At 36.2% G+C, this 15,685-nt stretch overlaps 1 long non-coding RNA gene across 1 annotated transcript in view; it reads left to right on the top strand.

Moving 5' to 3' along the window:
• The window catches only part of LOC309847113, a 154,855-nt gene extending 146,636 nt beyond the window's left edge, over positions 1-8,219 (top strand). Inside the window, exon 7 of the long non-coding RNA XR_014302324.1 lies at positions 8,135-8,219. This is a non-coding gene — a long non-coding RNA (uncharacterized lncRNA). The remainder of the gene's footprint in view (positions 1-8,134) is intronic.
• The last annotated feature ends 7,466 nt before the right edge of the window (positions 8,220-15,685 follow it).

Raw genomic sequence — 15,685 nt, 5'->3', positions numbered from 1 at the left:
AAACTCATCAAAAACTGAGCAGTTGGTCACATAACCTGCTGTTCCAGCCAGGTACCCCTAATATATAAGATATTCCACTGATTCTCTAATGCTCTCTCCTCAGTGTTTTGTTGCAGAATGTGTCAAGTCACCTAGCTTCAGTTTTGCTTGTCTTTTTTCTTTTCTTCTTTTTTTTCCCCCCTCTGTTTCTCTTTTAATTGCTCTGGCCAACCACTGTGTTCACCTCATTCCTTCAAGAGGGGAAGCATGCTGGCATAGATGTGAGCATAATGTGAGAAACTGAATCTGGAGGTACATCTAATGACAATAGGAGATATTTTGCCCACACTCCCAAACTTCCATAATGGCAGGACCCTGCCTCTACTAGAATATAAAGTCCAGTGAGATTTAGGCCAGAGCTATGCTTCTCAAACTTTGAGTGCATATGGATCATCTGGGGACATTGTGAAAATGCAGATTCTAACTTAACAGGCCTAGGATGGAGCCTACGATTCTGCATTGCTACAAATTCAACACTTAGACCGGGCCTAGAGAAGCAGAACACTTTTGATTTTAATACAGACCCTAAGTATTTTGGATTCTAGATACAATTTATGTTCCTAGATTTCCATGCTGAGGAATTGAACCCAAAGCAAAGGCCTTACCACTGATATTTTCATGCTGGGTGGGCCCACTCAAAATTTTCAGTTCAGAAATTTTCAGTCTCAGACTTCTAAGAGTACTAAACTCTTTATTCTAAAGAGTACCACACTCCTACTGGGCTTGAAATCATTTTACCTGAAATTATTTTCTCAAGTCTGTGGAATCATCAGAGATAGCTTGGATGGATGGGGGAAAACAGAGTATCTGGAATCGGAAGTTCTGAGTTTGAGCCCACTTTTGCCTCTGCTGGGCTTCATAAGTTTGAATAAATTGTATGTCCTCTTTTAGTTTCTCTTTCCTTCTGTATGAATTACCAATAGTAAAATACAACTTTATAAGTTTGTTTTGATATCAAGTACGAGAATATATATAAAAGTTTTGTAAATGTTAATTGCTATGCAAATATTAGTTGAGGAGTTTGTAATCTAGCATTGATGATTTATACTCACATCAGAACATTTATGTTGTCTAAGATTCTTTCATTGTTTATTAACAGTGAACATTCTGACCAAGAACACAGGTATTTTATTGTTTCCCCTAGGTGTCATTTATATGCAGTCATTGGTTATACTTCTATACTAAAAACCCATAGTTTTTTTCTCCCTTAAAACACCAGTATTGTCATTACCACCCTGGTTGTTTTGGGAAAGAGGAGGTAAGTATGGAAGTTGACATAGGACTCTGCTCAGAAGAACTAATTAGTGTTCCGTGACAATGGTGGATGGTATCCTGACTTACACACAACTGAAGAGTATTGCTTCTCAACACAGAGGCACACTTGGTCTGAGAAGAACATGCCATCTTCATCACCTAGGGAAGAAGTCAGCCTGCAGGCTGCTTGCATTTTAATTGATTTTATGATGAGCATTGACTTTATTAAATTTTAGACAAAATGCCCTGTGGCATCTGTCAGTGATAAGTGACAGGAAAGGCATTAAAAGTTTAGGGAACACTTAGGAATTCTTGAATGTCCCCTGGATGAGAATAATAATACTTGCATTTATAACTTGCAAGTCATTTCCACAAATTTTATTTATGACACAAAATTTTCATTGAGTCTATTCTCTTCTGTGATGTAAAACCAATTTTTGTGGGGCTTTCATTCATCATTATGTTACAGACTCAGCACAATTTCCATTTTGGGGAGAGATAATTTATCTTTGAGGGAGGAAGTCAAGAAGGAGGGAAGACCAAAAAGCTTCATAGCCGCTTGGCACGTGTTTAGTTAAGATTTAGTACCACTTCCTGCTTTTCTTTCTAGAGCCCCTCTGATTTGTTTTCAGTCTTAGCCATGTCTTTCCATACCTATCATTCTCTTTTGTAATTAACTTATTCTGAGGATTTGCATGAAAGTTTAACCTACACTGAGCATCCAAGGTCTTTTTTACTAAGAGTGTTTTGAGCAAGGTAGATGACACAACGCTTTCCATGGATATCTTATTTAGAAGATCTTCCCATGACTGAGGTGACCTCACCTTGGATTATAATCTCATCAACTTGCTGCACAGATTTGTTGGTTGAACAGGGGGTGCCCAAGTGAGGCTCCATTTGCCACAGTGCCTGCTTTGGCCCAGACCTCTGCGGTGGTCCAAGTCAGGGAAGAGGAGATCAAAGTTAGTAGAGAAAGGCAGCATGAATTTCTGAAAGTTCAGAATTAAGGAATGTTTTGAGAAATCGGAACTTTTATTCTTCAGAAATATATGGGACATATAGTATCTGATCGGATACTAAATAAGCATCTACTTATGAGGAATTTAGAAAGAATGAAATGAAACAATCTGCTACTAACTGGTTGATAAAAAGAACTTTCTAAATGTTTGATGGTTGTATTCAACCATTATATATAATATAATTTATGTTTAATCACACTGACGACTTGCCAAGTAGCAGTCCTATAGGAATTACTCTAATGAATACATAACCACCTCTTATATTGAGCATATTAATTGCTTATATGCAAATGATTTTAAGTACTTGAACAGTTTGACTTAAGAAGGATAAACATTATCTCTATAATCTTGTATATGATATTCATTTGCTTAGCAAGCCTTTTTTTTTTCTGATGGATTGCATACAAGCAAACTTTATAATCAACTGAATATAAATTATCCTTAGTTTGGAAAAACAAATTAATGAGGTTTTATGATCTTAATTTCTAGACTTCTCTATCACCTAACTCAATATGGGACAATAATATATCATAAGTTGGTTTAAGTTACTCATAGTTTTACATGGACTTTTAGTCTTTATTTTTTCTGCTACCTTTTAAATGAACTAGGTAATTTGGAACAATAGAATTTGTATTAGTATTATGGAATTAGACATCAGGCAACTCAACTTATCTATATGGTGGGAGCACGATAATTCTCTTGTCATTTATGTAATGGATCTTCTAGTACCTTTGCTATTCAAAGACATCCTTTTTTTTAAACTATTGTTGATTCATTTTTATTTTTTTAAATTTTATTTTTTATTTGACAGAGAAAGAGGGAGATCATAAGTAGGCAGAGAGAGAGAGGGAGAAGCAGGCACTCCACCGAGCAGAGAGCCTGATGTGGGGCTCGATCCCAGGACCCTGAGACTTAAGCTGAAGGCAGAGGCTTAACCCACTGAGCCACCCAGGTGCCCACCGTCTTTTTTTAAGATTTATTTATTTATTTGAGAAAGAGAGAGATTATGTGAGCAAGCTGGGGGAGGGGCTCTGGGAGAGAGAGAGACTCCTGAAGCAGACCACGCCCCCCACCAGCATGAAGCCAAGGAGGGGCTTTGAGATTATGATCTGAGCCAAAGTCTAGAGTCAGCCGCCCAACAAGCTGTACCACCCAGGGCATCCTTGATGATACCACCCCAAAGACATCCTTGATGATATTTCTCTAGGGTCTCAAGATATCATCCATCTTTTTGGTGTATTAATTCTTAAGTATGAAAAAGTAGGATTATAATATCTCAGAGTTGACAGGACCTTTAAGATTAGTTGGTAAAAACCACTAGTTGATAGCACAAATCCGAATTTCCTGAAAATATATTTTATTTGTAACGTTCCCCCAGTGCAATGACAGGAATTTTCTATATGTGGAGCCAGACACATGCATCCTTCCTTCATCATAACCACATACATACACACTCATAGCAATCAGCTGATAAAAAATTTATTGCTAGAGCCAAGTAAACCTATCATAATTAATTTGAATCACATACATATGGGTCACTATACCTAAGGAATTGGACTTTAATTCTGATCACAGGGTCACAAGTTGAATGAAAAGAAAGAGGGAGAGAGGTCCGTCCTTTCAGAATTCACCTGAAAATTTTCAAGAATATGTCTATAACTCTTCTAATAAGAATTCTGCTATTTGTTCATATTCACAGGTTTGTGATCTTGTGGATTTTAGATTTGAATGAAAATTCCTATGGGTTTATTTGACAGTTTATATCTTTAGCCCAGGGACGTTTAGATTACTGGTATGTTTCCAAAAGTGTGTTTTGCATAATATTAGTTAAACAGAATATTTGTAAGTAGGTCTTGCAATCTTTTTTTCAAGTAAATTAGAGGAATTCTGGGTACATTTATTCATTCATTAAACAAATGTTTTACCTACTGTGTGAACACAGTATGCATGGTAAACACAATGCAAGATGCTGTGCATATAATGATCAGCAAAATGGACATGATCACTGCCTCATATTGCTTATGGTCTAGTAAGGAAAACAAACATTAAGTGCTATGGTCTGAATATTTGTGCCTGCCTTCCAATTTATATGTTGAAATCCTGGTGCCAAAAGTGATAGAAGTGGGCCCTTAAGAGACGATTAGGTCATGAGGGTAGAGCCTATGAATGGGATTAGTGCTCTTATAACAGAGGCTACACAGAGGTCCCTAGCCCCTTGCACCTTGTGAGGATGCAGCAAGACGGCTGTGGCTGTGAGCTAGGAAGAGGGTCCTCGCCCGACCATGCTGGTGCTTGAACTTGGACTTCAGTCTCCAGAACTGTCAGAAATAAATTTCTGTTATTTATAAGCCACCTAGTCTATTTGGTTATAGTAGCCCAGGTGGACTAAGACATTAATTAACTAATTACAGAAATCTATAATACATAACTGAAATCATTGCAATGTATTTGAAGTATAGGACACATAGACTGTTCTAGGAGGTGTCGTATAGTTTTGGAGTATTTGGGGGCTAGGGAAGCTTTCCGGGGGGAAAGGGAAATTGGCAATGCAGGAATGGAGTAGCATGTACAGAGGACTTCACATAAACAGAAACATGATATGTGAGAAATTTAAAGGTCATTATAGTGGAAGAGAGGTTGGAAGGGAGGTTGCTGAGGTAAGCAGATGCCAGAATGAGGAAAGCACCTATGATATTTTTAAAGACCATTTTTGAAAGAAAGAGACATTTGGAAGAGAAGAGATTTTCATTTTTAAAATAACACTTAGGTTGTAGTATAGGTATTAGAGGAGAAGTGGGTGGTATAGACTGAATTGTGACCCCATAAATTTGGTCGGGCCAAATTTATATGTTGATGCCTTAATATGACTGTATATGGAGTTAGGGCCTAAAAGGATGTAATAAAGATTAAGTGAGGTTATAAGGGTGGGGCCTTAATCAGATAGGACTGGTGTCCTTAAAAGAAGAGAGACATCACAGTTCTCTCTCAGCCTTTGTACAGAAAAGAGGCCACATGAGGACAAGTAAGAAGGTGGCCATTTGCAAGACAGGAGGAGAGGTCTCACCAGGAAACAAATTTATTGGTACCTTGATCAGGGACTTCTCATCTTCAGAGCCATGAGAAAATAAATTTCTGCTGTTGAAGCCACCCAGCTTGTGATGTTTTGTTATGGCGGCCAAGCTGATGAATATGGGCAGAGAGAATATATATGGGAGTACTGAGTAGGGAACAACAGCAGCAGTTCAGAGAGGAGATAATGTGGTATGTACTACAATGGGAATGGCAGAAATTGAGAAAAGCAAGGGGCTTTCTGCGTGTAGAATTAATAGGATTTGATGTTGGATTGTATATAGAAGATAGAGAGGGAGAGAGCTTTGTGGCTTGCACCTTTGATGAATGATTTGCACACTTCAGAAGTCACCTGAAGATTGGGTTTGGAGCTATAATCATTCAGTTTCTGACACATGGAGGCTTAGGTGCCTTTAGATATGTTGAAGAGGGATATGGCAGTGGAGTTTAGAGAGAAATGAAACAACGTGTAACAGATTCTGTTACTGTATGACTTCTTAGAGCTTTTCATGTATTTAAATATGTATGTGAATTGTGACTCTCCAAGACAGGGTTTTGGGTTTTTTTTGCAGCTCTTTTTCAAATTTGGACCTCTTCTGAGCAGAAAAAAAAAAAAAATCACAGGACTAGTCTTGTGTAGAATATATTTGTAATTGCTGGTCAATCGGCAGAGTTTTGAATATTCTCCTTTCCTGCTGCTTCATATCAATAACTTTACTTGATAAAACCTACTTTGGATACATGGGGGCCAGTGTACTTGAAGATTGTGGAAACGAGATGGAGAAGGATTCCATCAGGACACTGAGTCTCTTAGGGTTCCTCAGTGAACATTGCCAGTGTCCTTTTGAGTGCCTGGTAGTAGCCGAGCTGAATGCTCAGAGCAGGGAACACCCCCCCCCCCCATCTCATCGCCTTTATAGCCTCATCTGATCCTGTATTCAGGTTAAGTTAATGAACAATAGTCCTGTCCTGAAATCCTTCCTTCTGCAAAAGTTGTTGACTCTCTCATGCCACTCCTGGATTGAATCCTATCGTGAAAATTTAGAATATGTCTCCCTTGGGTTTGTGAATCCCAGGTGTTTACAGTTATTGCCTAGAGGCTCCAGTCAATTGAGTATTAGGGGCTTAAGATTTAGTTATATGAAATTACAAGTTCTCATGAGTTTTCCTTAGTGCTTATGACACATATAATATCATACTATGTGCAACATTTTACAGCTGGCTTCTCCATTCAACATCTATTTTGGAAATTTATTCATCTAATCACTTATAAATCTATCTTTTACAAAACTATTAATATTCTACAATATAAATATATCAAAATATATTTAGCCATTCTACTATATTCAGCTTGATTTAAAAGAAAAAACAAAAGGAAACAAAACACTATGCTCTGGGTAGTATTAGTAGGAAATAAGGAACAGGAAGATCAAGTACAAGAATTGAATGATTCTGCCATTTTTTGCCCAAGAGATTATGTGGGTTGTAAGAACTTTAATTTATTCATCTTAATTACCTCTCTTCATATTTATTTTGAAAAATAAATTACCGTCTGAACAGATCTCTAGAAAAACTCTTTATGTCTTTTTGTGAAATCCTCCATGATGCTTTTCTGGTTGTTCCAAAAAATATGCTTTCTCATTTTTTAAATGTTTCCTCTCTACTCTAATTAAATCACTTGGAAGCCTGTATTCTAGTTATTTGCAATAGTTCATTAAGGTACACAGCCTCCTTTGTATCCCCCAGAGTGCCTTACTCAGAGGGTATCTACAGATATTTTTGGGTTTGATTTTTGAATTCAACTAGATTATCTATTCAGTTCTGGTTGTTAGGTGCCTGGTATGTTCTTGAGACTAATGTGTACCATTATACTTTGAGGGACAGTTTGTTATAAAATGCTGAGTTGGAGGTTAATAGTGATTTAAACACTTCCAAAAGTAGATCTGTTTGTTATCCATGCTTCCTAATGCCCCATTCCACCTTATTCTGTCAGTGTGTGATGAAGCACAGCAGCAGAATAATTGCTAAATAGTTGAAAAATTCGAACTCAATCTATCAGTTGCCACCAAGTAGGAAAGAAAAGGCATAAACCATAATTTCCATTTGAAATATTCATAGAAATAAGATTAAATCTGTTACAATAAAATGTAAGACTTTAAGAAAAATCAATTAGAGAATCATGTTTACTGTTCGAATAACAACTCAAATCTATTATTCCTCAACTTGGCAAAAAGGGTATTTTGGGGTAATTCATATGTAACATTTTCAGGTAGGTACTTCCTTTCTCCAGGAAAACTTTCCATTGCTATGAAGTTTCTGTATGATAATTATAATTTGCAGGATTTCCCTGTGGCAAAAATAAAACAACTAGAAGTATATTTAGGTATGTGCTCATACCTAATAGCAGTGTGTTTAATAGCAACTTAAATCAACATCATTTTGGGGAGCTCAAATTTGCTATCTACTACAGAAGATTCTTTGCTCTCCAAGTGAAGATCATAGTTAAGGAATAATAACATTGCTCAGAGTTTAGGAATCCTGAGGCAGAGACAGAAGTAGGAAGTCCAAGTACCTGCCAAGAATTAATAAGCTATAATAGGATGAGAGGAGTCTTTCCCATTTTTTCATACTCCTTAATTGACTAACTCTAAGCGGCTGTAGAAAATATCAATTCCCTGTCACTTCGCATGGCAAGTCTAGCATTAGTTGAGCAGATTGGCCTATGAACTCTGTGTCTATCAATTTCACTGCAGGCATCATGGAACTGACCATCCTGGATGAGAATGCTACTGGGCTGCTTTTCTGAAATGTCAAAAAATATCACTGATTGCAACTCTTGATTTTACGACAATAGTAAGTTTTTTGAAGGACATCTAGCGTGGATGTTTACAGGGTGAGTGTGTGTGTGTGTGTGTGTGTGTGTGTATTTTGGACAGAATTCTGGAGTCTGCAGTTTTTTTGTTGGAATTGCTAATGTGATAGCCTCAAATTTTACAATAGGCCTTGATAATGCAGTGTTCACCATGATTTTGTGTATAAATCATCATTAGGAAGCAACATTAATATTATGTCGAAGCAAGAGGAAAGAGAAGGCCATGGTGTATGTACAGAGCAGGCTTGAGGTTCTAAGAAACCAGGTGCTTCCGACTTTTAATTTAACATGCCTTGGGTTTCTTCAATTCCATCTCCTTTTGTTAACACATTCTTTTATAAATACAGGCCGATGGACAACAGGCAGTGTCTTCTCACTCTTACATAAAACTACTGATACTCAATTTTGGGTGTTTTGGTCACACTGTTTGTATTCAAGGATATTGTTTTTGCTGCTGATTGCAGCAACTGATCGGATAATTGCAGTCATTGTCTCTATATGACTCCTTCTTTGATTAAAAAAATTAATATGTGAATGTAATTCTGGAGAGCACTGTTCTTAGATTTTATTAACAATTTCAACAGAGTTATGCAAATCAAGACCTCATAAATGTCACTTAATGCTAATGATTTGCAACTTGGTGAGGAGTTTCAACTTTTCAGAAGGATTAAAAGAATAGAGAGAATTTTACATTTTTGGGGAATACAGTGTTAGTGGAGTAGCTAATTGGGAGGCTATTCTCTCCTGGGAGGGAAGACCAGTTAACTTTTTATTTCTCCTTGCTTAAGAAGGATGCTAATGTCTCTTCATTCCCTCCTCAAGCCTTTCTCAAGATGGAGACGCCATCTCTGTCACCTGCCTTGGGGTGAAAAAGCAGCATAGGTGAATTGCACCGTTTTGTTACCCCAGCAATATGAAGCACTCATTTTCTGGGATAAACCATGGTTCAGAAAAAATAGAATTTCCTAGCATGTCAACTTTGGGCATTCTGTGAGTGTCCAGCAAAGAAGGCTGTGAATTGCTTCTGTCAGTATGACTGGGACAAGCTCTTAAACCTGTTGACAGCTTGCAAATCTTTTTGCTGACTTTCAAACAGATTATTGACACTATTATGCACTAACTTTCATGTTAATGCAATAGCAAAATAAAAGATTGAATATCAATTTTCAAATAAAATCTCATACTTAAAAATTAAACCTCAGATCTATATTTATTATCACTCAGCAGCCACTTGATTGTATCAGGGTGTTGCACTTGAATTCAGTTTTAAGCAACTTTTTTGTTGTTGTTGTTGTATTTCTTCTCTCTCCTTACTTTTTTAAAAATTTATTTTCAGTGTTACAGTATTCATTGTTTTTGCACCACACCCAGTGCTCCATGCAATCCGTGCCCTCTCTAATACCCACCACCTGGTTCCCCCAACCTCCCACCCCCCACCCCTACAAACCTCTCAGATTGTTTTTCAGAGTCCATAGTCTCTCATGGTTCACCTCCCCTTCAAATTTCCCTCAACTCCCTTCTCCTCTCTAACTCCCCTTGTCCTCCATGCTATTTGTTATGCTCCACAAATAAGTGAAACCATATGATAATTGACTCTCTCTTTTAATTTCTTTTCAGCATAACAGAATTCATTGTTTTTGCACAACACCCAGTGCTCCATGCAATACGTGCCCTCAGTTTTAAGCAACTTTTAAAATGTGAGGCTAACTTCCTGGGATGTCTACATAGTTGAGCAGGATTGGGCTAACATTGTATTATTAATTCATCTGTCCGGATAAATTGCATCTGACTTAGGCTTTTACTCTGTGGCCAGTATATTTTGAATTATGTTGTAAACTGTGCCTTACCAGATTGTTACTATGCCTTAACTAGTTGTATTCCTATATATTTCAAAGTTGTTTGTATTCTACTAAAGTTAACCTGATTTATCATACTTTTATAAGCCTGGGTCTCAGATGGTAACACTTACTTATTTTAGTGTTTAATGCTGAATTTCACCTTTTGATTGAAAGCTTATTTAGTCTACTAAAACAGGGTTTGGTTTAAATTCCAATTAACCTTTTGTTTCATCTATGTTATTTCAATGCATAGTATTTCACTTGATAATAGAGTATAATTTTATCCTTTAATTCTTCATTGAAACCAACGATAATTGTTAAGCTAGCTTGAATTTACTGACTCCAGCTATACTGCTGATATGACTCAACTAATCATTGTCCGATAAAATAAATTGTTCCCTTTACAAAATTCATGAATCCTATTTCCTTAAATATTGTTGGAAATGTGAATAAGCTATTTTTTTTAATAAAAGTGAATATGAATCACATTTTTGCAAACTTGGATGAGCTTGCTATGAATCTAGCTTTGGTCAACACTGCCTATTTTGACTATCAGTAGGACTTTTATTCAGTTTAATTCAACAAGGCACTGAGGTCCTTGTAATATAGTATAAATTTTCAGTATCATTTCCTGAATTTGAAGAACTCACTATCTAGCAAGGAAGACAAGCATATGAATAGTTAGTATTCTGCTACATGCTCTGATAGAGTAGTATATATGAAGTATGGCCCAAGACTGGGAATGGAGCACTGATGTTGGGACCACCAGGGAAGGCTTCCCAGGAGGGGTGGGACATTTGAACAAGGTCTGAGTAAGAGTACATCAGGCAGATGAGAGGACAGCAGGTGAGATCTCTGGCTGAGAGGGTAGTATAAGCACAGACCAATAAAAGTGTATTGTGGATTTGAAAAGTTTGAGCAGTCATGAGTAAGTGGTTCATGGTATGTGTGTATGGGGCAGGGGAGATAGGTAGGAAGGTGGGAAAAAGAGGGGTAGGAGATTAAGTTGTAGAAGGTTAAATAACCACATGATATTTTGATGCAGCCTAAAATGCTAAAATGTTTTACTTTAAATTATTTTCAGAAGTTTCAAATAATGTGCTTAAAGATGGGATGGAAGATCAGATTGGGTACAGCTTAGGGTGATTATTTTCATTAACTAGCTTCCCTATGAAATCTACAAAACTGGTCAAAGATGAGTCAACACAATCGTCATAAGTTCACCCCTTTCCCGATATGGCATAAAGGTGAATCTACATGCTGTGACTAAGACCATGCTTCACCATAGTTTTCCCTACACAGCCTTGGGACTCAGGTCCCACATCAGGATACTTCCTAGATTCCATAAAGAGGAGTTAAGAGAAAGTTCCAGACACCTAATCCTTCCTACCTCTGAACTCAGATTATTAGCAACACAATTTACTTTGAATCTATCAGGACAAATCCTATGCATCTCTCTCTGATTCATCAGACACTAAGCGAAGCCCTAAACTAGCTATCATCCCTTAGCGTCAGTATTTTCCATAATTTAGAAAGCACAGTATTTTCATTGTGCTTTCTAGAATTCACTGTCCAGCATCAGCAAATATTTCATATGTGATGACTCTCTTATCAAAACATTTAAATCACTTATTTTTATTTTTTTGCTCTAATAAAAGCCTATTTTCCCCTTGAGACTCTATTTAGCTCACTCAGCTATTGATAGTCTTTCTTTCACAGATTCTATCCTCTTCAAACTGCAGAAACATTTTATGTCATCTAATTATATTACTCATTTTCTATCATTTTGATTTTATCTCAACCTCTGGGTTGTTTCCCTTCTTTTTTCAAAGATATTAGCATCTAATTACCTGTGTTTTGCCAACACCATTCCTACCTTAATTCTACTTCAGTTCAACTTCAACTTGATGATCTTTTTTTTTTTTTTAAAGATTGTATTGATTTGAGAGATGGAGGGAGAGAGAGAGAATATGTGAGCACACAGAGGGAGAGGGAGAAACAGACTACCCCCTGGGCAGAGAGCCCGATGTAGGGCTCCATCCCAGGACCCTGAGATCATGACCTGAGCTGAAGGCAGACACTTAGCCAACTGAGCCACCCAGGCGGCCTTTGATGATCCTTTCAACATTGTGTCCTACAGTGATCTTGTCCTATATCATGTTTCAGCTCTCACTCATATGGTATTACTCTAGACCATATCATAATTAATAATTACAACCTGTCCAATAGATTAATTTAATGCATTCTGCACTCTAACCAGGATTTAGTCCTTTGAGCAATCATTATAGAAACTTCTGTCCCCTGTCCCAATTCTTTTGTTTCTCTCTTGTTTCATTGACTTACTTGGGAAAAAGCCACTACCCTAGTTAAAAAGAGCTCCTTGCCTGCTCCATGCTTACATTTTTCCTCTGACTAGAGAATAATACCCAAACATGCTGAATGGTTCTACTTTAAATTCATGGCCTCAAACATTAGCTGTCTTTTTTTTTTTTTAAAGGAATTTGTTCATTCATTCATCAGAGAGAGCAAGAGAAGGCTGAACAGCATGGGAAGAAGCATGTTCCCTGCTGAGAAAGGAGTCTGATGCTGGACTTGATCCCAGGACTCTCGGGTCATGACCTGAGCTGAAGGCAGAGGCTTAACCAACTGAGCCACCCAGGTGTCCCTCAGTGGTTTTTTAATGCTACCTGGCAAACATACTGAATTTTCATAGACTAGCACAGACTCCTCTTTACTACTTCTTCTATATTAGTCCCTTTTCCTCAAACCTCCCAAACCTTGTCCTCTGTCTGTAATCACAGATAATGTCATTTCACTGAGAAAATTGAAACACTGATAAGAGAACTAAGGTCTCCCACAGCTGCATCTCCTCACCTATCAGCTTTTCCATTTCTGTTCTTTTGCCTTAGTGCTTGTATCTGGGCTCCTATCTAAAGCCAGTCCTTTTACTTACGTTATCAGTCTGTCCTGGCTTTCCTATTTGATTATCTTTCCAATTAGCTTCTCAAAGGTGGCATTTCAGCAATTACCTACATTCTTTGTAAAGAGTTGTACTGAGATGTAATTGATGTTCTGCAAACTGCTGATGCTTAAAATATAAATTCTGGCATATGTAAACATCCATGCAACCATTACCATATTTAAGATAATGCACATATTCCTTACCCTTCAAAGTTTCATGTCCCACTGAAATCCTTTCCTCTCCTTTCCCCACCTATTCACCTATCTTCAGACAACTACTCTGTCACCATAGAGTATATTTCATTTTCTTTAATTTCATATGAATGGAATAATACAGTATGTACTCCAGTTCGTCTGGCTTTTTTATTCAACATACTTAGTTTGAGATTCGTTGATGTTACTATTTCAGTAGTTTGTTCCTTTATATTGCTAAATAGTATTCCTTAGTGTAGATGTACCAAAATTTGTTTATCCATTCATCTTGTCAGTGTCTACAAAACAAAAACAAAAACAAAAACAAAAATCTCTGATAGGCTTTTATTTGAATTTGCATTAACTCCATGAATCAGTTTCAAGTAAATACTGAATTTTCTGACCCACAGATATGGATTATCTATTTAGTTAGGTTTTCTTTAATTTCTCTCAGCACTATACTTTTGCACATTTTTGGTTACATTTATTCCTAAGTATTTTATATGTTTTGTGTTATACATGGTATTTTTTTTTTCACTGACTGTCCATTGCTAGAATTGGGAAAAAACCTGATTTTTGCATATTGATCTTGAATCCTGTGACATCACTAAACTCACTTATTAGATTTAATATCTTGTTTTACAGATACCATTGGATTTTTTTTTTCAAGATGATCATGTCATTGGTGAGTAATTATGGTTTTATTTATTTATTGTTAGTATGGATGTCTTTTATTTTCTTAGCTTATTGCACTAGAGAACTGCTAGTATAATGTTGAATAGAAGATAGGAAAGCAGACTTCCTTGTCTCATTACTGATCTTAAGAAAGAAGCAAGCTGTTTCTCACCTTGTAACATATCGTTGGCTGTAGATGTTTCATAGATAGTTTTTATGAAGTTGAGAATGTTCCCTTCTGTTCCTGGTTTGGTGAGTCTTTCTGTTAAGGATGGATGTGAAATTTTGTCAAATGCTTTTTCTGTGTCTCTTGAGGTGATCATATAGTTTTTCTAGGTTAGTTTGTTGCTGTGATTAATTATATTGATTGACTTTTGAATTATTTGCATTCCTGTGATAAAACTCACTTGGTTAGGCTATTGCTCTTTTCATATATTGTTGGATTTAATTTACTAAAATTGTGTTAAGACTTATAGCTGTTTTTGTGAGGGACATTGGCTTGCCATTTTCTTTTCTGGTATTATCTTTCTCTGTGTGGGTGTCATTATAATAATGGCCTTATATAATGAGTTGGGAAGTGTTGCCTGTCCTTCAATTTTACGGACTATTTATATAAAAGTGGTATTATTTCCTAAATATTTGGTAGTATTCACCAGTGAGGCCATCTAGTCTAGTATTATTCTTTGTGGGAAGGTTTTCCAAAGCAAATTCTTCAATAGATATAGGGCTATTCAGAGTATCGATTTCTTCTTGACTGAGATATGGTAGTTTTTCTTCCAAGCAACTTTCATTTAATCTAAGTAGTTGAGTTTATTGCCATAGTAATTCTCATATTATGCTGTTATTAACAGTAAAATTTGTTGTTTGTAACTTTGCTCATTCCAGATAATGGTAACCTGTATCTTCTGTTTTTTTGGTCAGTATGACTAGAGCTTTATTAATTTTATTAATCTCAAATAATCAGTATCAGTTTTTATTTCACTGATATTCTCTATGGTTTTTCTGTTTACTATTTTATAGATTTAAGTTCTGATATTTTTTATTTCCTTTCTTTTGTTTGTTTCAGGTTTATTTTGCTCATTTTCTAGATTTTTAGGTGAAAGCTGAGGCACTTAAGTTCTTTTTTTTTTTTTTTTCTAATTTAGGCATTTAAGGCTATAACTTTCCCTCTAAGTACTACTTTAGTGGCATCCCACAAACGTTGATATGTTGTGCTTTCATTCATTCTAAAATACTTTCTAATTTCAGTTTTGGTTTCTTCTTTTACGCTTGGGTTTTTTAGAACTATGTTATTCAAGTTTCCAAGTATTTAGGAAATTTCCAGATATCTTTGTGTTATTTATTTCTAATTTAATTCCATTGTGATTAGAGAACATAGTATGTATAAATCTAATTCTATTAAGTTTTTTGATACCTGATCTATGGCTCAGGATATTGGTTACCCTGGTAAATAGACCATGTACACTTGAGAAGGATTTTTATTTTGTTGTTGCACATAGAATGTTCTCTAAATGTAAGTTATGCCTAATTGATTGACCGCGTTATTCAAATCTATTATTTCTTTACTGATGTTGATTTTTCTTGTTCTATCACTCATGAGAAGGGTATCGAATTCTCTGGCTGTAATTATGGATTTGTCTATTTTTTTTCCTTACAGTTCTATCAGTATTTCCTTTATGTATCTTGAAACTTTATTATTAGGACACAAAAATTTATGATTTTTAGGCCCTATTGAAGTATTGACCTATTTATCATTGTGAAATGAC

This window comes from Mustela nivalis (genome assembly GCF_964662115.1).
Source record: "Mustela nivalis genome assembly, chromosome: 1".
Taxonomy (NCBI): domain Eukaryota; kingdom Metazoa; phylum Chordata; class Mammalia; order Carnivora; family Mustelidae; genus Mustela; species Mustela nivalis.
Note: the sequence above shows the minus strand (reverse complement) of the source record. Positions and strands in the feature narration are given on the sequence as shown.